Source organism: Chlorocebus sabaeus, chromosome 8, assembly GCF_047675955.1.
Source record: "Chlorocebus sabaeus isolate Y175 chromosome 8, mChlSab1.0.hap1, whole genome shotgun sequence".
NCBI lineage: Eukaryota > Metazoa > Chordata > Mammalia > Primates > Cercopithecidae > Chlorocebus > Chlorocebus sabaeus.
This window is the reverse complement of record NC_132911.1, coordinates 7477684-7501405: the sequence shown is the minus strand read 5'-3', so window position 1 is coordinate 7501405 and position 23722 is coordinate 7477684. Positions and strand designations below refer to the sequence as shown.

At 41.5% G+C, this 23722-nt stretch overlaps 1 long non-coding RNA gene across 3 annotated transcripts in view; it reads left to right on the top strand.

Annotated features, from left to right (window-relative positions):
* The window catches only part of LOC140712171 (uncharacterized), a 39353-nt gene extending 18051 nt beyond the window's left edge, over positions 1 to 21302 (top strand). Inside the window, exons 2-4 of one of the 3 annotated variants that reach the window (XR_012093639.1) lie at positions 2417 to 3013; positions 11155 to 11213; positions 16033 to 21302. This is a non-coding gene — a long non-coding RNA (uncharacterized lncRNA). Of the gene's footprint in view, positions 1 to 2416; positions 3102 to 11154; positions 15515 to 16032 lie in introns of those variants that run through there. The other 2 variants (XR_012093638.1, XR_012093637.1) reach the window with 2 other exon arrangements.
* Positions 21303 to 23722: the final 2420 nt, after the last annotated feature.

Here is a 23722-nt window from a genome sequence, read left to right as displayed (position 1 = left end):
GCAGTGAGCCAAGATTATGCCACTGCACTCCAGCCTGGGTGACAGAGCAAGACTCTGTCTCAAAAAAAAGAGAAAGAAACCCTTCCTTTCTGACCACAGAAAAATGAGGCAAGAGTGCAGGGGATGGGAAGTCCCTATTTACTTTTCTTTTCTTCCATTTTTCTGTCTGGTCCAGCCACAAGGGCAGCTCACCTTGCACAGCTATACTACTGTGGTGATGATAGGGGCAGCCGAAACCCCAAGAGAAAACTATGATTATGGTCAGAGGAACTGGGAAAAGGGGCTCCTGGGAGTCAGACCATGTAGGGGACATCTCAGCAGTGCTTTGGAGAAGGGCATCCCCTAATTGTGTGTATGAATCTAGCCAACTCTCGAGCTCATCCAGAGCTGTGAGTGCACAGAACAGACCCAGAGAAGCATAAGAAAGGCTTGGAAAACTGAGATAGAAAACACTGCCCACAGAAAGCAAAAAGGAACTTGTCGTCTGAACCAAAACAAGCTGATTGCTTGCTAAAACAAACCACAAAAAATCAGCATGATCACACAGAGCCCAGAGCTGCTCAGCATAATAATATGTCCAAGATAGATATCAGAATTACTTGATATACAAACAACCAGAAAAATATTCCCATTTCCCAAGGGAAAAGACAATCAACAAATGGCAACCATGAGATGACCCAGATATTGAAATTAGCACACACAGTCTTTAAAGAGCTATTATAACTATACTTGAAATAAATGAAAAAATGGAAATGAGTTTTCAGTAGGAACATCAAAACTAGAAAAAAGAACAAAATGAATATTTTAGGACTGAAAAATACAGTATAGTGCAAGAAGATAATTCACTGGATGGGCTTAATAGTAGAATGGAGATGTCAGAGAAACAATGGAAAATGGTCAATAGAAATTACCCAGTCTGAAGTCGAGAAAGAACAAAGATTTAAAACAAAATGAGCAGAGCCTCAGGGACCTGTGGGATAATATCAAAACGTTTCACCTTTATGTCTTTGGAGCCCCAGAAGAGAAGAGAGATAGGTGTGGAAAAATTATTTGAAACATAATGGCATGTTTAAAACTTACCAAATTCAGGGAAAAACATAAACTTCCATGAACCCCAATCAGGATACACATGAAAAATATTGTGCCAAGACACAATAATCTAACTGCAAGAGGAAAAGAAGAAGAGGGGTGGGGAGCAGGTAATGAAAACAACAGATTACATATAGGGGAAGAAAAATTTGAAGATTTCTCACTGACACCATGGAGGCCAGAAGACAGTGGAACATCTTTTAAGTGCTGAAATTAAAAAACAAGCAGCAGGCCGGGCACAGTGGCTCATGCCTGTAGTCCCACCACTTTGGGAGGCCGAGGCAGGCGGATCACGAGGTCAGGAGATCGAGACCATTTTGGCTGTCACGGTGAAACCCCATCTCTACTAAAAAAATACAAAAAATTAGCTGGGCATAGTGGCGGGTGCCTGAAGTCCCAGCTACTCGGGAGGCTGAAGCAGGAGAATGGCGTGAACCCGGGAGGCACAGCTTGCAGTGAGCCGAGATCGTGCCACTGCACTCCAGCCTGGGAGACAGTGAAACTCCACCTCAAGAAAAAAAAAAAAAGCAACCAAACCCCATTCCTCCAACAATACTCTATCATCCCAGAATTCTATGTGCATCAACTATATCCTTCAGAAATGAAGACAAAATATATTTTTGAATGAAAGCCAATCAACAAGTCCAGCGAAGTTGCAGGACGCAAAATCAACATAGAAAAAATCAGTTACATTTCTACAACTCACAATCACAACCTAAAAAGGAGACTTAAAAACTGTCATTTACGATACAAAGACTAAAATCCTTAGGAATACATTTAACCTAGGAGGTGAAAGGCTTGTGCACTGAAAATCCCCAAAATATTGAAATTGTAAATGAAAAATTACCCCATGTGCATGTACTGGAAGACATAATATTGCTAAAATGGGAATACTACCTGAAGGGATTTACAGATTCAGTGAAATCCCTCTCAATGGCATTTTTTTTTTTTTTTTTTTTTTGAGATGGAGTCTTGCTCTGTCGCCCATGCTGGAGTGCAATGGTGCGATCTCAGCTCCTTGCAACCTTTGCCTCCTAGGTTCAAGCAATTCTCCCGCCTCAGCCTCCCGAGTAGCTGGGATTATAGGCACATACCACCATGCCTGGCTAGTTTTTGTATTTTTGTAGAGACAGGATTTTGCTATGTTGGCCAAGCTGGCCTTGACCTCTTGACCTCAGGTGATCTGCCCACCTCGGCCTCCCAAAGTGCTGGGATTACAGGAGTGAGCCACCACGCCTGGCCTGTATTTTTTTATGGAAACAGAAAAGCCTATCCTAAAGTTTACAGAAAATCTCTCTCTCTCTCTTTCTCTCTCTCTCTCTCTCAGACAGGGTGTCACGATGTTGCCCAGGCTGGACTTGAACTCCTTGGCTCAAGTAATCGTCTCGCCTCAGCCTACTGAATAGCTGGGATTACAGGTGTGTACTACTCCACCTGGCTGTCATATGGAATATTAAGAAACCCTGAACAGCTAAAATAATCTTGAAAAAGAAGACTATAGTTGGAGGACTCACAGTTCCTGATTTCAAAACTTACTATAAAACCATGGTAATTAAATAGTGTGGTCTTGGCTTAAAGACAGAGAGGGAAACCAATGGTATAGAGAAGACAGCCAAGAAATAAGCCACTGCATATATCATCGATTGACTTTTGACAAGGGCTCCAAAAGTCCCTCTCCAGGGAAAGGGTAGTGTTATTAATGGTGCTGAGAGAACTGGATATCCACATGCAAAAGAATGAAGTTGGACTCTTCCATTACACCACATACAAAAATGGACTCAAAATAAGTCAAAGACTTAAATGTAAAAGCTAAAGCTATAAAACTCATAGAAGAAAACACCAGGGAAAACCCTCATGACATTGGATTTGGCAGTAATTTCTTGGAAATGACACCAAAAGCACTGGCAATAAAAGAGAAAAATAGGTAAATTGGACTTATCTAAATTTCAAGTATGTACATCACTGCAGTGTGGGAAATTAAAAAAAATAAAATTACAAATGGTTTAATTCTTCCCTTCAACTCTGTATGCTTGCGTCTTCCCACCCCAGGCACCAGACACGTGACGGGGTGAGCCCGCAAATGATCCCACCACCAGCCTGCAGGTCAACCCAAGGAGCCAGCCCCCAGAGCCCTGCCCGATTTGCAGGTTCATGTGTAAAACAGATGTAATGCCTTACACCCCCATTTATATCTTACTTATTTTTATTCTTTTGTGCTTATTTGAATGTCTATTGATCTAATACATGTGAGTAATCTCTTAGACTGTCAAAAACCCATCATAGGGTCCAGAGATATGTTAATTGATAAGAGTCATAGAGACTGACCTTGTTGAGAATGACTGTCCAGACCCCAGTGCCCCGAATGTGGCGAATAAGACTGTTTTTATAGAGAAAGAGGCTCCCTCAGTTCTCAGGAGTCAGGGAGCAAAAGTTTGGCCCAGAGGCGCTAGGAAGGGGAGTGAGAAGTGGCTGTTTAGAATGTAGCATGGCACAGCATCACTGGAAATGCTTTGAAATCCAGAACACCACCTCCCCTACCACTAAAGAAATACTTCCACCAGGCTTCTCAAGAGAAGAATGTAATATGCTGAAAATAAAACACATGAAACATAACAAAAATGTGGTTTGACAAGAGATGAAGTAGAAACCAACGAGGTGAAGTCACTCTATTTGATTTACTAATGTGTCAGTGAAGATAGGCTAGAGATAGGCCAGTTTGTACTGCAGTGAGAAATAACCAGAGGTATGCTAGTAACTGTTTAACCACTGATTCTTTGGAGCAGGGGTGGGGGGACTGGAGCAGGGCAGGGGAAGACATATATATATAATTTTTATTTATAAATTGATGCCTTTTCTATCAGTAAAATTTGTAATAAGCTTATTCCCCAGATATATATATATACACACACACACATATATATATTTAAAAACCCGTGACTCCATACTGTATGTCTTATAAGTTCCAAATAACCAATTAATTCTCATAGAGCATTTTTGTTAATTTTTGCAGTATTCTTGTAGCCAACCTCTGGTTTCAGTTGTCAAGTGAATACAGTTCCAACATGAATGTTGATTGCTGCATTTGTTTATGTTTATGAGGAAGACCAAAGTAAAATTACAAAGATGTATATTGAAATCTCACTCATTTGTTTCCTGAATTGAATGACGCTTTTCTGGAAGAATATTTCCTCAAATTTTTGTACTATTCATAATGTAGCAGTTATAGACGTAATACACTTTTTGTTGGTTTGTTTATTTGAGACAGTCTCACTCTGCTGCCAGGCTGGAGTGTAGTGGCATGATATCAGCTTACTGTAACCTGCACCTCCCAAGTTCAAGTGATTCTCCTGCCTCAGCCTCCCGAGTAGCTAGGATTACAGGCACGTGCCACCGTGCCCGGCTAATTTTTGTATTTTTAGTAGAGACAGGATTTCACCATGTTGGCGAGGATGATCTCAATCTCTTGACCTCATGATTTGCCCACCTTGGCCCCCTAAAGTGCTGGCATTACAGGCATGAGCCCCCGTGCCCGGCCATAATACACTTTTAAGTTCAATCTACAGTAACATTTTTCTCCATCATTTTCTTAAGTCCAGATAATCAACAGAACAATCAAGGTCTGGTTTATAGAGCTTGCCAATTTCCATGGTGTAAATACTCATACCATAGCTGAACACGGAGGTGGGAAGAGATGCACAGTAGCATACTGTGACATCGTGTTTCCACCATGCAGACACTGTGCATGCAAATAACCTCAAGAACAGACAGTAGTAAAATAGTTACATATATTTGAATATTATTTGTTAAAATGTGTGTAATATAAGCTTATATAATGTAATTCTTAATAATGGCTCACAAAACTCCTGAAAATGTATTGCCTCTTGTGAGCCAATACTCACAGGCTCTAGCACTGCCCTGGGCTATCAGTAATGAACCTACACTACATTTAGCCTATTATTTCAATTAGCTGCATATCAAACTGCCCCAAAGCTTAGGGGCTTAAAACAATGACATATGGTTTCTCAAGATTCTGTGATTTGACTGGGCTCAGCTGGATGGTCCTTCTGCTGGACATGGTGCCAGTGGGAGTCACAACTCTGTTGCCTTCATCTGGAAGCTCAGCTGGGACTGGGACACCCACCTGGCTTCACTCAGGCATCTGCACTTCAGCTGGGGGCTGGCTGAGTGTCTTCCCTCCGGCAGGACAGCCAGACTTCTTACCTGATGGCTCTAGGCTTCAAGCAAGGGAGTGTGGAAGCTGTGAGGTCTCTCAGGAGCTAGTCCTCTAAAAGGCATGTCAGCGCTTTATCATATCCTATAGGTTGGATGAAGCAAGTCTCAGGGCCAACCAGATACAAATGAAAGGAAAAGGGATTCTGCCTCTTGAGGAGAGTGACAAGTGTGTGCAGCAATTCGAGGAATTGTTGGAAGTCATCTTTGAAGACAACATACCACCCTTATCTATGTGGTTTCTCTTCTGTCTTCCACATTAGCTTGTAAACTACATGAGGGCAAGGAGTTTTATCTGTTTTGTTCACTGTTGTGTCCCTGACACCCAGGACTGTGCTTGGCATACAGAAGACACTAAGTATAATATTCAATGAATATATCAGTGTCAAACTATTTTCTTAATCCTCTAGTTTCTTCTAGTTCTTGCCCATATATATGCCTATAGTTGGATAATTGCTCCAGATAATTGTTTTTAATGACATGAATGTTGGTGTAACGGTAGTAAGATCATGATAAGATCTGTGGCTCTTTCAAGGTTGGGATTTTGTTTTTAATTAGGAAAAGTTTTCCTCTGCTAAGCAAATGGCTTGCCTTTTTTTCTTTTGGACATGGATTTGTTCAACTGACCCTCTGCTGTCATGTTGGATGCAAGAAAGCTTGCTCAATTTTCAGATTTTAGATCTTCAAAGCATTCATTTTGCTTTTTACTCCACTTCTGTCCGTAGTATAGGTTCTAGTGTGCCATTCCCTATGTCTTGTCTTTTGCACTTACATATAAAAACCTTTTAAAGAATAAAGACAAATTGACCTGAAGCTCTTGCCCTATTTAATATAGTGATCTATATGATTATATACATCTTGTAGAAGTTTAATCACTCCTGTACTTGTTTTCCTGTGCCATTTATCCATACCTCTGCATAACAGTTAGTTTTTAAATTAATTTATTTTTGTGGCAAAATACACATAATTTAAAATTTACTATCATAACCAATTTTAAGTGTAGGGTTCAGTAGCACTAAGCACACTGATGTTGTTGTACAATCACCCTCCTTCATCTTGCAAAACTGATACCCTGCACCCCCTAAACAACAACCCCTAACTCCCACCTCCCCACAGCCCCTAATAACCCCTGCTCTACTTTCTGTCTATGAATTTGACTACTCTAGGCTCCTTACATGAGTGGAATCATACAGTATTTATCTTTTTGTGACTGGCTTACTTCACTTAGCATAATGTGCTCAAGGTTTATGTGATGCTTCTTGCAGCATATCTATACTTTATTAACATTCCTTACTGTAGGGTGAGCTCCTTAAGTCTCAGGACCATCCTTTTATCCTGTACTCTTGGCACCTAGTATTTGTAGTAGGTTACATAACAAATGCTGACTGAATGACTAAATGAATGAAGGAAACAAAGAAGGATTGTTTTTAGGATATCGACTATATTCAGAATTTAGGGGAAAAAAGTCTGTGTTTGCAAAGTGTATATAAGATAAAAACTGATATCTAAAATATACACAAAACACTTAAAACTCAATAATAAGAAGGCAAACAATTAAGAAATGGACAAAAGATCTTAACACCTCACCAAAGAAAATATACAAACGGCAATAAACACATGAAAAGATGCTCAACAATATATATCATTAAAGAAATGCAAAGCGAAACAGCCATGAGATACCACTACATACCTAGTAGACAAAAACATATTGAAAAACTAAAACAATTAACACCAGAACTCTGACAACACCAAATGCTGGCGAGGATGTGGAGCAACAGGAACTGTCACTCGTTGCCGGTGGGAATGCAAAATCGCACAGATGCTTTGGAAGGCAGCTTGGCAGTTTCTGACAAAACTAAAACTACTCTCACCATACAATCCAGAAATCATATTCCTTGGCATATATCCCAAAGGGCTGAAAACTCCTGTCAACACAAAAACCTGCACACAGATTTTTATAGTAGCCTTATTCATAATTGCCAAAACTTGGAAACAACCAAGATGTCCTTGAGTAGAGGTGATCAGGAAATAAACTCCAGTGCATCCAGACAAATGGGCATTATTCAGTGCTAAAAAGGAATGAGCTATCAAGCCATGTATAGACATGGATAAACCCTTAAATGCATATTATGGAATGAAGGAAGACAATCTGAAAAGGCTGCATACTGTAGAATTCCAGATATGTGACATTTTGGAAAACTACAGAGACAGTAAAAGGATCAGTGGTTGCCAGGGGTTGTGGTGAAAGACAATGCATGGATGGGGCACAGGGAATTTCTAGGGCAGTAAAACTATCATTCTCATTGATATTATAATGGTGGATATGTATCATTATACATTTGTCAAAACCCATAGAATATATAAGGTAAGAGTGAGCCCTAATGAAACTGTGGAGTTTAATAATAATATATCAATATTAGCTCATCAATTGTAGCAAATGTACTACACTATTGCAAGATATTAAAAACAGGGAAAACTGAGGGTGAAGGGATACATGGGAATGTTCTATACCTTTTGTGCAAACCTAAAACTGCTCAAAAAATAGCTATTTTTTTAGAAAACACGAATATTTTAAAAATCATTTATAATCCTTCCATTGTCCCTTTTCATTAAAATATAAAACAGAAACATGAGTTTCACTGATGTGACCTGTTTTCATGGCTGTTTTTTCTTTGCTTAATTTTCCTGCCATGGGGAAGACTGGCTAATTCTACTTTCTTCCCAGTCAGAAATAACTACCAGCAGAGGTTGCTAGAAGGCAGGCATTAGGAATCTTTCTGCTGTGGAGAGATGGGACGGTCCTGCACAGCACTGGCTTCACTCTGACGGCTACAGGCATGTCCCTTGGGAAAGCGCTCCATGGCAGGGATTTCACAAAGAACCAAGGATCTTTGTGTCTCTGTGTCTGTCTTATGAATATTCCCTAAGAAAAAAGTCAGTCTGGACACCTGACAACAAGCATGAATTCACACCCCTAGATGTTATCATAGAAGGAATGTTGAAAGAAATATATTTCTTTCCTTTAGTAACCACCAAAGTGGTTACTAAAGGAAATGTATTTCTAAATGCATTTCTCAAGAATACCTATTTCAGTGTAAATACCAATTTAAATTAACACATTTGTTAAATCATTTTATTCCCAGTTTTTTCAGCATCTGAGAAATGTTTAGAGTTGCTAAAAGGTTCATTAGAAGAGTTTTGTTAAACTCCCTCAATAAAATTCTGAATGTGATTCGCTTTATTCCCAGAGGTTATCCAAGAAAGGAAGTGGAGAATGTTCTTTTTGAAAGCATGAAGTGGGAAAATGTTTAAAACTATTTATAGCAGCACTTAGCTGTGGAAATCCCAGACTTTACCATCTATTTATAGTTACTCTTTGGGTTAAAAGGGTGAAACCAGAAATCTTGAAAATGCTACATGCTTTTATCCAGCAGTTAAAACTAATAAGCTGTCTTTCTGTGGTTGTGATAACCAGATACTTACAAGAGTGATTCTGGAAATGACAATAAGTACATCTTGGCTTAAAAAAAAAACTGTTTAAATTTAAGAGAGCAATGTTTTCTCTGATTAAGTGATTTGTATTTGAGTTTCTTATGTTTTCAAGTTATCTGCAAATCGCCTTCTCTCTGTAGCGTGTGGGATTTCTAATGATGAGTGGGAAGCTTGGTAGGTTGACAGAAATTTGCACACAGGCTAGTAAATCTCCAGTGCTGGTTGGTCATCTGAATACAAAGAAGGCCAGGTAAAATTCCTGGACTTCAAACAGCAGAATTTAAACCTTCCTTGGAGGAACACCCATTTCTGAAATTTCTGCCGGGCTGTAACATCAGACTGTGCTCTGGCCTTGAATATGTGGCACAGAATTTACACCGGTGCAGTGCAGAATATATAATCTATTGGCCTTTAGGAATTTAGTTGTTTTAGTTGCTTAATTTTTTTTTTTTTTTTCTGGAGGCAAAAAGACCAGTTAGGAGGTTGTTGCTGTAAAATGAATGTTAAGTGTGCATGAGAATTTGGGAGGGCAGTGGCCAGCAGGACTGGAGAGGAAGGGATACGTCTGGGAGGCTTTTTAGAAGTAGACTCAGTTAGTTGGCTTTGTTGAGGTGTTTGCATGTTAAAATGAAACTTTTCTGCTGGGCGCGGTGACTCACGCCTGTAATCCCAGCACTTTGGGAGGCTGAGGCGGGTAGATCACCTGAGGTCAGGAGTTCAAGACCAGCCTGGCCAACGTGGTGAAACCCCATCTCTACTAATAATACAAAAATTAGCCGGGCGTGGTGGCACGCGCCTGCAATCCCGGGTACTCCAGAGGCTGAGGCACAAGAATCATTGGAACCTGGGAGGCGGAGGTTGCAGTGAGCCGAGATCACGCCACTGTACTCCAGCCTAGGTGACAGAGCAAGACTCCATCTCAGAAAGAAAAGAAAAGAGAAAAAAAGAAAAAAGGAGAGGAGAGGGGAGAGGAGGGGAGGAGAGAGGAGGGGAGGTGAGGAGAGGGGAGGGGAGGGAAGGAGAGGGGAGGAAAGGGAAGGGGAGGAGAGGAAAGGGAAGGGGAGGAGAGGAAAGGGAAGGGGAGGAGAGGGGAGAGGAGTGAAAGGAAGAAAGAGAGGGAGAGGAAGGAAGGGAGGGAAGGAAAGGAAGGAAGGAAGGGCTTCTAACTGGGGGAAAAGAAGGAAGGGAGGGAGGGAAGGAAGGAAGGAAGGAAGAAGGATTTCTAACGGGGGAAAGAAGGAAGGGAGGGAAGGAAGGAAGGAAGGAAGGACTTCTAACGGGGGGAAAGAAGGAAGGAAGGGAGGCAGGGAAGGAAGGAAGGAAAGGAGGGAGGGAGGGAGGAAGGAAGGAAGGGAGGGAGGGAGGAAGGAAGGAAGGAAGGACGAACTTCTAACTGGAGGGAAAAGAAAGGAGGGAGGGAGGGAAGGAAGCAAGGAAGGAAGGAATGAAGAAAAGGAAGGAAGGAAGGAAGGAAGGAAGGAAGGAAGGAAGGAAGGAAGGAAGGACTTCTAACTATGGGGAAAACTGGGGGAAAATTTTGCCCCAATAATAATGAGAACTTTGGCTTTGTATGAAAATGAAGAGATGATTAAGAATGGACAAATGTCATCCCAGACAATATAACGAGACCACGTCTCTACAAGAAAATTTAAAAAAATTAGCTGGGTATAGTGGTGCATGCCTATAGTTCCAGCTACCCTGGAGGCTGAGGCAAGAGGACTGCTCAAGCATGGGAAGTTGAGACTGCAGTGAGTCGTGATCATGTCACTGCACTCCAGCCTGTGCAACAGAGTGAGACCTTGTCTCAAATAATTAAAAAAAAAAAAAAAATTAAAGAATGGATAAATGCAGTGGTGAAAAAAACAACGAAATCATGTTGCTGCCCCAACAGCTCATTCTTTGCATACTCCTTACACAAAATCTGACTTAAATAGCAGACGTTATTAATCCTCATTAATGCAAAACTGTAAATAGAACTCACAGAACTCAATACGCTTTTGTGTCTATCAGGTTAGACAGAAAAATCAGGCCTCTGAAATGCAATTGTAAATGCAAAATATGCTGAAGCCTGTTTAACTACGATTCTCATTTTTTATTAAATTCCATTCTGCTGCCTGGGTAGTATCACGTAAAAATACAGCATAAACTTTAGTGAGCGTGACACATTCATGCCCTGCCAACTGGAAGATGAAACTTACCCAATAACTTCCATCCACCTATGCCTGGTAATTGCTCCTTCTCAACTCCCAAAGCACCTGCTGCATAGGCCATGCATTTGTCACTTTGTGACATGCTGTCCTATGCTACCTCTAACGCCAGTGTCCTTGCTCTTTGTTCCTGTAGCAGCCCCATTTGAAGCACTCGTTTCCTGTGGCTATGATGGTGTATCTGCCTGCACCACCGTAAGTAACCTCTGCTCTGCAACTTCACCTCCTCCTGCTGAAGAGTTGACTGATTTCCTTGGAAACCACATGTGCTGCTTTAACCAGAAGGAACCTGGGGTGGACAGTTAGGCTCCTGAAGTCCTTGCCCTATTTTTGCTATCAATACTTCAAGTGATTCTGGACAAACCCTTAACCTCTCTAAGTCTCTGTTTCCTCTGTTCCGAAATGAAAGACTGGGCCAAGTACTCTCTAAGGCCTCTCTAACTCTGAATGGCTTCACTCCCTCCCCTTACGCCCCTTCTCTCGACTGGACCGAACTCTGAGGCCTATCTGGTCCCACTTAGAACCAGTTTCCCAAACTTTTAGATGATATCTACAACCACACAACCCAAAACAAAACCTAAGAATGGGTTTAAGGGAATCTAAACTGGTTAATGAAGAGGTGACTGGTCACATGCAGAGGCTGTGGGCTCCCTTAAACGGCCCTAGGAAACCACTTGAGAAATTTGCAGAAATAGGAGCTCACAGAGCCAACTTGGCCTTCATGGAAGTTGAAGTGATGTTTTACGTCGTTGGATGATATCAAGATATAAAGCTCTTAGCCCAGAGGCTTCGGAGAGGATGCTGAGGAACACGACTCTACCTATTGTGCCTCGCCCTTGAACTTTGTCGGCTCAAGTCTGCTGGACTTTGCCTCATCCTGTTTGGATGGGCAGGATACACTTCACTGGGGCTGGTTGGAGAGGATGGTTGTGTTTTCTTTTTCTTTTTAAACCAACCAACCTTCCTTCCTTCCTTCCTTCCTTCCTTCCTTCCTTCCTTCCTTCCTTCTTTCCTTCCCTCCCTCCCTCCCTGCCTCCTTCTTCCCTCCCTCCTCTCCCTCTCTTCCTTCTTCCTTCCTTCCCTTCTTCCTTCCTTCCTTCCTTCCCTCCTTCCCTCCCTTCCTTCCTTCCTTCCTTCCTTCCTTCCTTCCTTCCTTCCTTCCTTCCTTCCTTCCCTCCCTCCCTCCCTCCCTCCCTTCCTTCCTTCCCTCCCTCCCTTCCTCCCTTCCTCCCTTCCTTCCTTCCTTCCTTCTCTTTCACTTTCTCTCTCTCTCTCTTTCAAGATAGGGTCTCATTGTGTTGCCCAGGCTTGTCTTGAACTCCCGGCCTCAAAAGATCCACCCACCTTGGCCTCCCACAGTGCTGGGATTGTAGGCGTGAATCATGGTGCCTGCCCAGGGGGTGGTTCTTTGTAACAGTGGAGCTGAGTCCAGATTGTCAACAGATAGGGATCAGAACTGGAGGCTTGGGACCACTGGGAGCAGGATCTGCATGTCCTCAGAGCCGAGGTCCTGGAGCTGCTTCCCTTCCCCTGGGTCCCAGGCGTGCTCACTGATGGTGGCCCTGGGAGTCACTGTCCCCAGCTAAGAGGGCTTCTCAGCAATGGTCCCATGCCTTCATTCGTCATTTCCATGACAGAACTTTGGACGGGGAAAGAGGGACAGAGCCCTAGGGACCCAACACCCCTTGTTATTCCAGTTAAGTCCTCCTTGCAACATTCACAGCTCCTGACCCACTACAGTGACCCCTATGCCTTGTTAGCCCAGGGTTGCGGATATGTGCCTCCACCCACCTCCCTCCTACAGGTGTACTTGTGTCTCTGAGTAGATTTGGTGATATTGTTTAGATGGGGAGAGTTGGGGAGGAAGGACTACATTGTACTTGAGGCATGTGAACTAAGGCCTGATCCCAGTTGCAGCTTCAGAAACACCCAGGAAACCCTCGAGCAGTGAGAGTTGTCTCTGAAAGGTGTCAGGGTGCTTCCTAGAGTCCATCCCATGCCGTCCAGGCCACATTCCCCGCTCCTTCCTGTATACTCTGGGTATTCACGTTTCCTAACTGAAAGCATGTTTATGGTCACTAGTCTTTCATGTGTTTATGGTCACTAGTCTTTCATGTGTCAGGAATAAAAGGCACCAGAATGATGCCTTTTCTAAAAGTACACATGGATTGGGGGGCGGAGGTTCCTACTGAATTTCTGGAACTGTGAGCCCAGGCACAGTATTTTTGGGAAAAACAAAATCTGTCCAGGTGACTCTGATCTGCAGCCAGGATTGAAATCTACTGAATTGGAGTCATGACAAGAAAACAAGTGATTCAGCCAGTGATCTTCTGACCTTGGCTTCACCAGTCTCCATCTCCTAACAAATCTTGTTTTACACTGAATCAATTTTCCAATATGCTCTATCCCGGTGGCTGCTATGGCAGAATCCTTGAAGGAATCCCATCGTTCACTGCACCTCATTTCAAAGTGATTTAACAGCACAACCAAAGCAATAATGAAAAGACCCTCCCTATTTTTTATGGGTAATTTGATTATACACAGTGCTTAAATGTTTACGATAAAACTCCTTTGTATGCTCAGATAAGAAAGCTGCTTTTTTTTTTTTTTTTTTTTTTTTTTAAAGCCAGCAAACAATCTAGTACATCTGTGTGGTCACTGGTAGTAAGGGCTGTACCCAGGCACGGAGCTGAGCTTGAACTCAGCACACACAGGGGGATGACTTCCACAACCCAAGGAGTCTAATGGGTCTGAATACAGAATGCACTGTAGAAAGAAGCAGAGTTGGCTAGAGGCTGGGTATCTGCAGGCCTTGAAGAACTGACTGGGGAGCTGCACGTAGCACCTGAAAGACGGAGAAAGATGAAATCCACTAAACAGAACACATAACTGGCTCACCATGTTTTCCATAGAAATGGAAGTGATTCCTTGTTAAGGAATCAATTAAGTTTGAACCTCAACTGGGAGATCAATTGGAGCCAGCAAAGGCAGTTGTTTCATGGGGTTCTGCTCAGGTAAAGTTAGAGAGGGGTTCAGTAGAGCCTTGAAATAGTGGGGAAACTGAGGCCTGGATCACAAACAAAGCACCACATACATCTTCAGACTTCTCAGTGGGGAGTGACAAATGGGTTTTGTGGTCTCTCAGCGTTTGTTTGCATATTATATATTTAATGTTGAATATTTGTGTTATTTAGTATTACATGGCTATTAAACTTGTCTGAGTCATTAAACATGGCATTAAGATGCTCTTTTTGGGATTCATGATTGAACTGCCTCCTAGAGATCTCTATGTAAACATGCTCTGGGCGCCTCAGATTTACCTACTGCAAATTCAAATTCATGATCTCATTTCTAAGCCTCTTCATCCTCTGTCTTCCTTATTTGATGGAAGTAAAACTATCCATCTACCCACTTGGGCTCCCTGCCATCTAAATCAGGCAATTGGTAAGTCCTTTTGATCTTACTTCAAAAAGGTGCCCTGATCTCTCTCTTCCCTTCCATCCTTGCTGCTGCAGCCCTAGTCCAGATGCTCATAATCTCTAAACAGCCCCCTGCCATAGCCCAATACATCTTTTGGTCTCCAGTGTTGCCCCACCCAAGCCATCTGCCACACTCTTATCAGAATGACCTTCCCAAACACAAACTGAATCTCTCCATTCTCTGGCATGAAAGCTATTGATAGCTTGCCAGTGCTCACTAAATTCAGACAAGCTGCATTAGCATGAAATATTCAGCTTTTCACTAACTCATTCCAGTCCCCATTTCTGGCATCACAGCCATCCAGTCTGCATCTCACACCACACACTCTGGTCTACATAGTTGGATAAATTACTACTTCTGTAAGTGCCATCTAGATAGTTCTATCTAGATGTCTTTATCAACGTTATTACCTTCTTCCAGAATGGCCTCTCCCCCTTCCTTGCTCTGTCCAGAAATTTACACATTTTCTAGACTAATCCAAGTGCCATCTGCTCTAATACTCTTTCCCATTCTTCTTAATCCTTCATCCAATTTAATTCTTATCCTGACTATATTTGATATACTTCTACGTGACAGACTCAATGACAGCTATTTGTTTATCCTGGTCTCTAAGCTGCTCACATGCAAGGATTATACCTACTTTTTAAAGCCTCGGTGTCAAGTAGGTGCTTAGTCAATGTGTATTTAATTGAACTGGAAAACCTGAGGGGGCCTTGATTTACTGAGATGGAACTCACTGAAACTTCAAATAGATCCCTTGGTTTTACTTCCCACATTTCTACTTGGAAGAGTTTACTCACAACTCAATGTATTCCTATCAGACACTTATCTAAAAAGCAACAGGCTGTGTTCCAGGGTTGTTACAAATTCAGCCCTAACTCAGAGACTTTCTACAAACAGCATGGTACAATAATTCTGAGGTTCTGGAATAAAGATTTCTGGTGAGTACATTGTATTTACTAGGACAAGAAAACAAGGAAAAATTTTTGAAAGATTTTCAAAAAGATGGATTGAACTCAAGGAGGGTTTCTGGTTAACCATATTAACCAGGGAATTCAGAGAACTATGACATTCCTGTCTCTGAATATCATGGTTAGCTGAAGATATATTAAATTTGAAAACAGTAAATAATGTGACATATGTCTTAGAGTTTTAACTGTGAACTTATGTGAGATTCTAAACTCCATTTCCCTCACTAAATCCCCACAGCTTAGTTTTATTGTATTAACATAATTCGATTTAGAGGGAATATTTAATTTTTTACATCATTTAAAATTTTCTCAAGTCTATCCATGACTTTATTTTTTTGCCTGTACTTCGAGAATCTAATTCATTTCATGAAAAGCATGTAGCCATTATATTTAATTCATTTGTTATTTTTACCCCCAAGGGATAAGTTATCTTGTTTGGAAAGGTAGTGTATATTATTAGTTAATTCTCAATAATCTCAAAGTTAGCATTTTGGTTTGAGAACATTTCATATGGCAACAACTAAATGTACTGCACTGATTTAAATCCTCCCATTTTCCCTCAGAAGCTGTTACGAGTTACCCAGGTTTCATTGGTACCTGCTGGCAAGCATCTCAAGTGGGCACTCCAGAAAGGAAACTGTGTACCAGCCAAGATGTAGCAAGCACTCGGGGCTGGCACTTTCGTGATTTGCGATTGTGCTTTTCTTGTGCCAACCCACATTCGCCTGTTCCAAGTAAAGACTCTGTTACAGAGATTTCCCTGAGGTTCCAGAGAGTGGTATGTGGCTGCAACACTAATCCCATGCCTTGATTTCACCGCGGACGAAGTAAGGGGCTACGGGAGGCAAACTACTGTGAACCGGAAGTCACTGATACACGAAGAGCCTTTCCATCCTGAAAAAGACAGTCCTCTCACTCATTCCGTCTCTCGGAAATTTATCTGGAAAGAACGTAGGCTGTGGAATCAGAGAGATGGAATTTGAATCTCCCCTCTGCTACTTAGACGTGGGTGACCTTGGGCAAGTTACTTAACCCTTAATAGCAGGCATTTCTTCTTCTCTAATAGTGGTTCTGCGGATTGAATGAGGTATTTAAGGAAAGCGTCCCCACACAGAAAGGGGCCTGTTAGTCCCTTTCATCTGTGCTACTAATCTCTTAAAATGCAGTTGACTTTTTAACCTCACTGTGACTTAACTTTCCTCAGATCATTGATGGAAGATGGTCAAGGAATGCAAGTTCTGATTTGGGAACAGTGTCTGGACATTACAGGCTGACCCGAGCAGGGTGCTGACCCCAGCAAGCCCTATGGGGCCGCACAAGGGAGATGGAAGGAGGAGTCTCATAAAGGGCCAGGGAGAGGGACTGGGAAACCACTCGGGCTTTGCAGTTTTGAGCAGGCGCCTCTTTGCAGGTGGCACCACTGGGTCAAGTCAATGCTGAAGCCAGTATAGGTGGGAGGGCCACCAGCCCCACCCAGTCTATTTCTTTTCTTTTAATTTTTCTTTTTTATTGACACACAAGATTTGTACTTATTTGTGGGGCACATGGGATACTTTACTACATGCATAGAGTAGGAAATGATCAGTTTAAGGTAGGATATCCACCACTTCGAGTAGTTACCATGTGTGATGGAACCATTTCAAAGCCTTTTCTAGCTATTTTGAAATATACAATACATCGTTAACTATAGTCACCCTACTATGCCATTAAACGTTAGAACTTACTCTTTCTACATAATTGTATGTTTGTACTCATTGACTTTCCTCTCTTATCCCTCACCCCCAACCCCACCCTGCAACACATACATCCTTCCCAGCCTTTGGTATCCATCGTTCTACTCTTTAGCTCCATGAGGTCCACATTTTTAGCTCCTCCATTTAAGTGAGATCATGTGATATTTATCTTTCTGTGCCTGCCTTTTTTCACTTAATGACTTCCAGTTCCATTCATGTTATTGCAAATGACAAAATTCTATTCTTTTTTATGGCTAAATAGTATCTTATCGTGTATGTAGGCCACATTTTCTTTATCTATTCATCCATTGGTGGACATTTAGTTTAGTTCTATATCTTTGCTGTTGTGAAAAGCACAGCAGTAAACATGGCAGTGCTTTGTTATACTGATTTCTTTTCCTTTGCATAAATATCCAGTAGTGGGGATGCTGGATCATTTGGTAGTTCTGTTTTTAGTTTTTTTGGGACAGCTGTATACTGTTTTCCGTAATGGCTGTACTCATTTACATTCCCACTAAGTGTACAGGGTTCCCTTTTCTCTGTATTTTTGCCAGCATCTCTACTTTTTTGTAATAGCCATTTTAACTTGGATGAGATGATCTCTCATTGTGGGTTTGATTGGCATTTCCCTGATGATTAGTGATGTTGAACATGTTTTCAGTACTTGTTGGCTATTTGTGTATCTTCTTTTCAGAAATGTCTATTCAGATTCTTGGCCCAGTTTTTAATGGAATTATTATTATTTTTTGTTGTTGTTGTTGAGTTGAGTTCCTTGTATATTCTGGATATCAGCCCCTTATCAGATGAAGTTTGGCCAATATTCAGATGATCAAAGAGACAGGTTGTCTCTTCACTTTGTTGTTTTCTTTGAAGTACCTAAGCTTGTTAGTTTAATATAGCTCCATTTGTCTATATTTTGTATTTTTGGTTTTGTTGCATATGCTTTTGAGGTCTTAACCATAAACTCTGCCTAGACCAACATCCTGGAGTGTTTCCCCTGTTTTCTTCTAGAAGTTTTCTAATTACAGGTCTTAGGTTTGAGCTTCTTTTAAAACAATTTGATATTTACAAATACCTTCCAATACGACAGGAACTTTCATATGCTCTCATATACTTTGTTCTTGCCATCCTCTGCCAACCCATTGATATTGGCATTAACTAACTTTTAATTCTTAGTTATAAGGATATTATTTTTTCTTGTTAGTCTTAGCAATTTGTAAAGACAACAATCAACTCATACTAAGGTATAAAGTTATTTTTCCTTCAAGATTTTCTTGGAATATCTCTTGAATTTGCCTCACTTTTTAGTTAAGAACTTTTTTTCAAAACTATTTTCAATGTGAGCTTTTCTATAAAGTCTTCAAAGCACTTGTATGCCTGAGGAAATTTATCATCTCATCTGATTTGAATGATAGTTTGGCTGGATATAAAAATCTACATTTTTAAGTTCTTTTCCATCAGTATGTTGAAAATGATTCCAGTTATTTTGCATCCAGTGTTGCTGTTAAAAAAGCTGATGTCAAGCTGATTCTTGTTCTTTTATATAGCCTGTCTTTCTTTCTTTCTGTGGGTTTTTGGAATTTCTCTGTTTTTTTTTTTTTTCTTTTTTATACTCTTACATTTCAGTTTAGTGTGTGTAGATGAGGTTTTCCTTATTCTCTTTTGTGGTGCTCTATGAGTCCTTTAAATCTGAGGTCAGTCTTTTCATTCTGGGAAACTGATCTGAACTACTTCTTCAAATATTTTCCCCTCTTCACTTTTTCACTCTTGTTTGAGCTGCCTATTACTTATCTGAATGTTTGCATTTCTTTTTAATTCTCATATTGCCTTAAAATTTTACCGCTACTTAATCTGTCCTGTCCTTTCTCCCTTTAAGACTTTTCTGTATCTGGTGTTACAAGTTATACCATTCCCTAAGTTATATAATTTTTGCTATTTTTCATTTGTTGTATTTTTTACTTCAACTAAGTTTCATACCTAAGCTTTCCTGCTCTGTTTTCTTAATGCTTTTCTTATTCTCATTGGTGACACCCTCCTGTATTTCTATTAGACTAAATTTATTGACTCATTTGTGCCAATCTTTTTGCCTCTGTTGGAATTTGATATCCTCTGTTATTTTTCCTTTAAAATTGTTGCACTCTTCCAATGTATTATTATTTGGGTAAATTTATTCATATTTTTTTCCTGGCATTATCAGCCACACTTGTCCGGAAAGGAGCCGTCAGTAACTCTCAGTGGGTAGGGATGGTGAAGAGTAGACTAACCTATCTTTTTCTTCCACTGGGCATTTTTTTTGCTTCCAACATACTTCTATCACATTCTGTTTACCCCAGGGTACTGAATATGTCAGCTGGTTTCCATTCATTCTCTCTTCACAGAAAATTTTAATTTATATTCATATGGAGACAATAATAGCTTGGTTCTTCAATCCAGCAATTCAGTTTCAAGCTTTAAACCATCTCCAAATTCATGGCTTGACCTCCACTCTCCCCACAGGAACCATTCCTCCTACTCCTGACTGTTCCAGTCTTCCTGATCCAAATCTTACATTTCTTCTCATGAAGAGAGAAGAGAGAAAGAGAAGAACTTAAATCTTTTCTTGCATCTTCAACCTCTCCCTCCCCTTTTTATTATTTATATGGTGCCTCATTGAGTTGCAGGCACAGGGGATGTCGCTGTATCTCTGACAAACACTGATAGAAAGCTGAGGATGCAGGACCTTAGATCCCATCCCACCTTTGCCATTCTAGGACTAACAGACCCCTTGCTACTTTTCTGAGTCTCATGGGAACAAGGGACTCATTTTCCCTCTGTCTTCCCCACTCGCCTGGGTGCACTCGAAAGACCTGAAGTTCTTTCTGAGGCAGTGGCTCAGTCACTGGGGGAGCTGAAAAGGGTTGAGCATCTTGAAGCCAACTTGGCTGGTGGATTTCCCATGTACCACAGTAGCCCCAGTGCTGGGGGTTCAGAGGCACTGGCCTACCATACACCACACTTCTCTTCCCAGGCACATCACCTGTACCCATCAGAGACCTTCTGTTATCCCCTTCAGACCCCGGTTGTGGGAGAGGTCATCGTTGCAGAGGTTGTCCTGGCAACCTTTGTCCCCATGGGGGGTGTCATGCCTTTGCTGGCAACACCTCCCCTGAAAAGTCACAGCTGCACAGCTTCTTGGAGCACTTGGCCACATGAGCCTCATTGTGCCTCTGCAGGGGTGTGGAAGAAACAGAAAGAGGCCCTGGGCTACCCACATTCCAGGCTGGAAAACACCACAAGGGCATCCTGGCAGCCACACAGTTGACCTGGGATCCTGAGGCCTGTGTCTTTCCCTACCCATTGTCCCTTGGGCATTGGGAATACCCGTACTCTGGAACACTTTCCTAATCCACTTCCTTTTCTACGGCAGAAGCCCTGATTCCCACATCCACTCCCTCTGCTCTCTTTTCTTCCCAGGACCGCTGCAGCCTGGCTCCATTTCTTAATCCCCTCAAGTCTTAAACCTCTCAAGCTCTGCCATCCCAGTGGTCCCCCAGATGGGAGCAGCCAGGACATTGGAAGTATTTGAGCTAAAACTGAATATTTTATCAGAAGTTTGAACTCTGGATGGGGAGGCGAGAATGATTGAGCTGGGTGAAATGTTCGGTCCCTCCCAATCTTCAGATGCTTGGAGGATCTGCAGGTCATCCTGTGGGAATTGCCTTTTCTCCCTCCACCTTGCACCCTCCTTGGCCCCCCACCCCCACCCAGCCAACTATGGCCCCTATGTCTGCCCCTAAGAGTGGGGGACCCTGGCCCACTGTGGCCCCTATGTCTGCCCACTGACTGGCTGCCCTGTAGGCCAGTAGGGTTCCCCCATTCCCTGACTGCTTCCTTTCCTTGCTCCCTCTAAAGGGTGTGTGTGGAACTACAGAGAGAAGGTGCCTCTCTTGTGGGGAGGCCACAGAGCCTCCTCCCAACTTGACACAGTGTCCACCCACTGGGACCAGCTCCTCCCATCTCCACCCTCCCTCGTGCCAGTAGTCAGTTCAGGAGAAAGTCTAAATGGCCTGGCGAAAAAATGGAGGAGGCCTAGGTTAGCTATCCAGGGCCCTGTGGGCTGTGTCTTCTTGGAAAAAATGGCTAAGAGAAATGGATAATCTATAGCATTCTTTTTTATCATTTATTTCAAATATACAGCACCTCAATTATGCTATGGATAATAGTTACATAATGGTCAGGCCAGGAAGCCAGTACCATAGAATCCCAAATGCTTGGTTCATTGACTTATATGATACCCTGTAATTTGGGGGTTGTTGGTGTTTTGTAACTGTTGAGATGCAGAAATGAGTGATTTCGTTTGAATTCTTTTACTTCTAGGCGGCAGTCTGTCAACAACTGTGGCATCCAGTTGGTCAGAAAGACTCGAGAATTTGACCTTTTGTGGCTGTTCTCTAGAACCAAAGAAATGAGAACCTCTTGGTAAAATCTGCCAAACAAATTATCTGCCAAAATTACAATGTAAAACTGAAGAAAACAACATATAACTCGGTTGAAATTTTGGAAAAATACAGAGAAATTGTGACTGGGGAGAAATGGTTAGGGAAATTTTCTCATTGAAATAGAGGATCTTGGAGGGCTAAAGGGAACCCTCATGCTATCAACCAAAATCTCTGTTAAATTCCAAACATAAAATATCTTTTCTCACTGTTAAAAGATCTAAGCAGTCTCCACTAGCAGCCCCCGTCCTGGACACAGGAGCACTGCCCTGGCTGGCCATCAGGTGCTCCCACAAGCATTGTTCAGACAGCGAGGGGGGCAATTGAGGACTCAGGGGCAGGAGATGGGGTGGTGGAGAGAAGGATGTAACCATCTAAAGTCCATTTTCCCTGCTGAAGCTACCCATGGAACTTTTAAATTGGGTGCAGATTTAAAAATTAATACAAAATATTTGATTAACCAGGGATGTATCAAATGTTCATAAATTACAGCTCCAAGTAGGAATGCCTAAGGAATTGTTCCTTCCATGTAATTGTCATCTGTGTCTATCAAAAAGACAGCCACTCTCATGCCTCTTCCAAACAGTCAAATATCATCCGAAGCCCTCATGGAAAATCTCAAGAGGCTTATGGATTTACTAATTCTAAACCTGTGTTTGCTCAAAGGACAGTGTCAACTACAATTTTTCATTTGCTTTTGTATTCCATTTATTTTTCTTTACAGCTTTGGGAGATGTGTATCATACTTCTATTCTTTTAATGATTATCTTGGAAATTGTTTATAGTTGAGGACTATTTACCATCCTTCTGAATAACACAAAGATTTTAGGACAGTGGTCCCCAGCCTTTTGGGCACCAGGGACCAGTTTTTCCATGGACCAGGGTGCAGGGGGATGGTTTCAGGATGATTCCAGCACATTACACGTATTGTGCATTTTATTTCTATTATTATTGTAATATATAATGAAATAATTATACAACTCACCATCATAGAGAGTCAGTGGGTGTCCTGACTTGTTTTCCTGCAACTGGATGGTCCTATCTAGGGGTGATGGGAGACAGTGACAGATCATCAGGCATTAGATTTTTCAGAAGGAGCATGCGACCTAGATCCCTTGCATGCACAGTTCACAACAGGGTTCAAGCTCCTATGAGAATCTAATGCCACCGTTGATCTGATCTGAGGTGGAACTCAGGTGGTAATGTGAGCAGTGGGGAGTGGCTGTAAATACAGATGAAGTTTCGCTCACTCGCCTGCCCACGGCTCCTAACTCCTGCTGTGCAGCTCAGTTCCTAACATATCCATTGGTGGCCTTGTTTTAGAATGATTTTTTTCCACTGATCACTGCTAGCTTGTGTGCTGCTGGGATACAATATTTTGAATCAATCTCTGTTTTTAACCTCACAGATTATGCAATTATCAGTATCTGCTTAATATGTATTTAGATTAGTCATATGTTTACCGTTTTGTTTAGTTGCCTAACTTCATTGCATTTCAGACTTTCTTTCTGGGAGTGTCTCATTCTTCCTGAAGTACATCATTTAAATGTGCTTTTAAGTTTGGTGGCAAACAGTCTCAATTTCTGTTTATCTCAAAGTGCCTTTATTCTACCTCATTTTTGGTAGTTTCACTGGATTTGTGATTTTAAATCTATAATTATTTTCTAGCACATTGAAGGCATTTCACTTTCTTCCATGTTCCATTGTTATTAAAAAGACTCCTGTCAGTCTTATTGACATTCTTTTGTGGATAATCTGTTTTTTCACGATTTCATCTATATATGAATTTAATCTATTTATGAATTTCATCTATGTATTTCATCGTGTATGAATTTTATTTCTCTTGCTTAATATATTATAGTGCTTCCTCAACTCTGAAAAATTCTTGGCCATTATTTCTTAGTCTATTAAATATTCTTTAAATACTGCTGTCTTGCTGTTACTCTAATATTTAATTCTGAAACTTAGAATGAATATATATTGGGCTTTATTTTTCATTTTCTTAACTTCTCTTGCATATTTTTAATTTGTCTTTCTGTTATGCC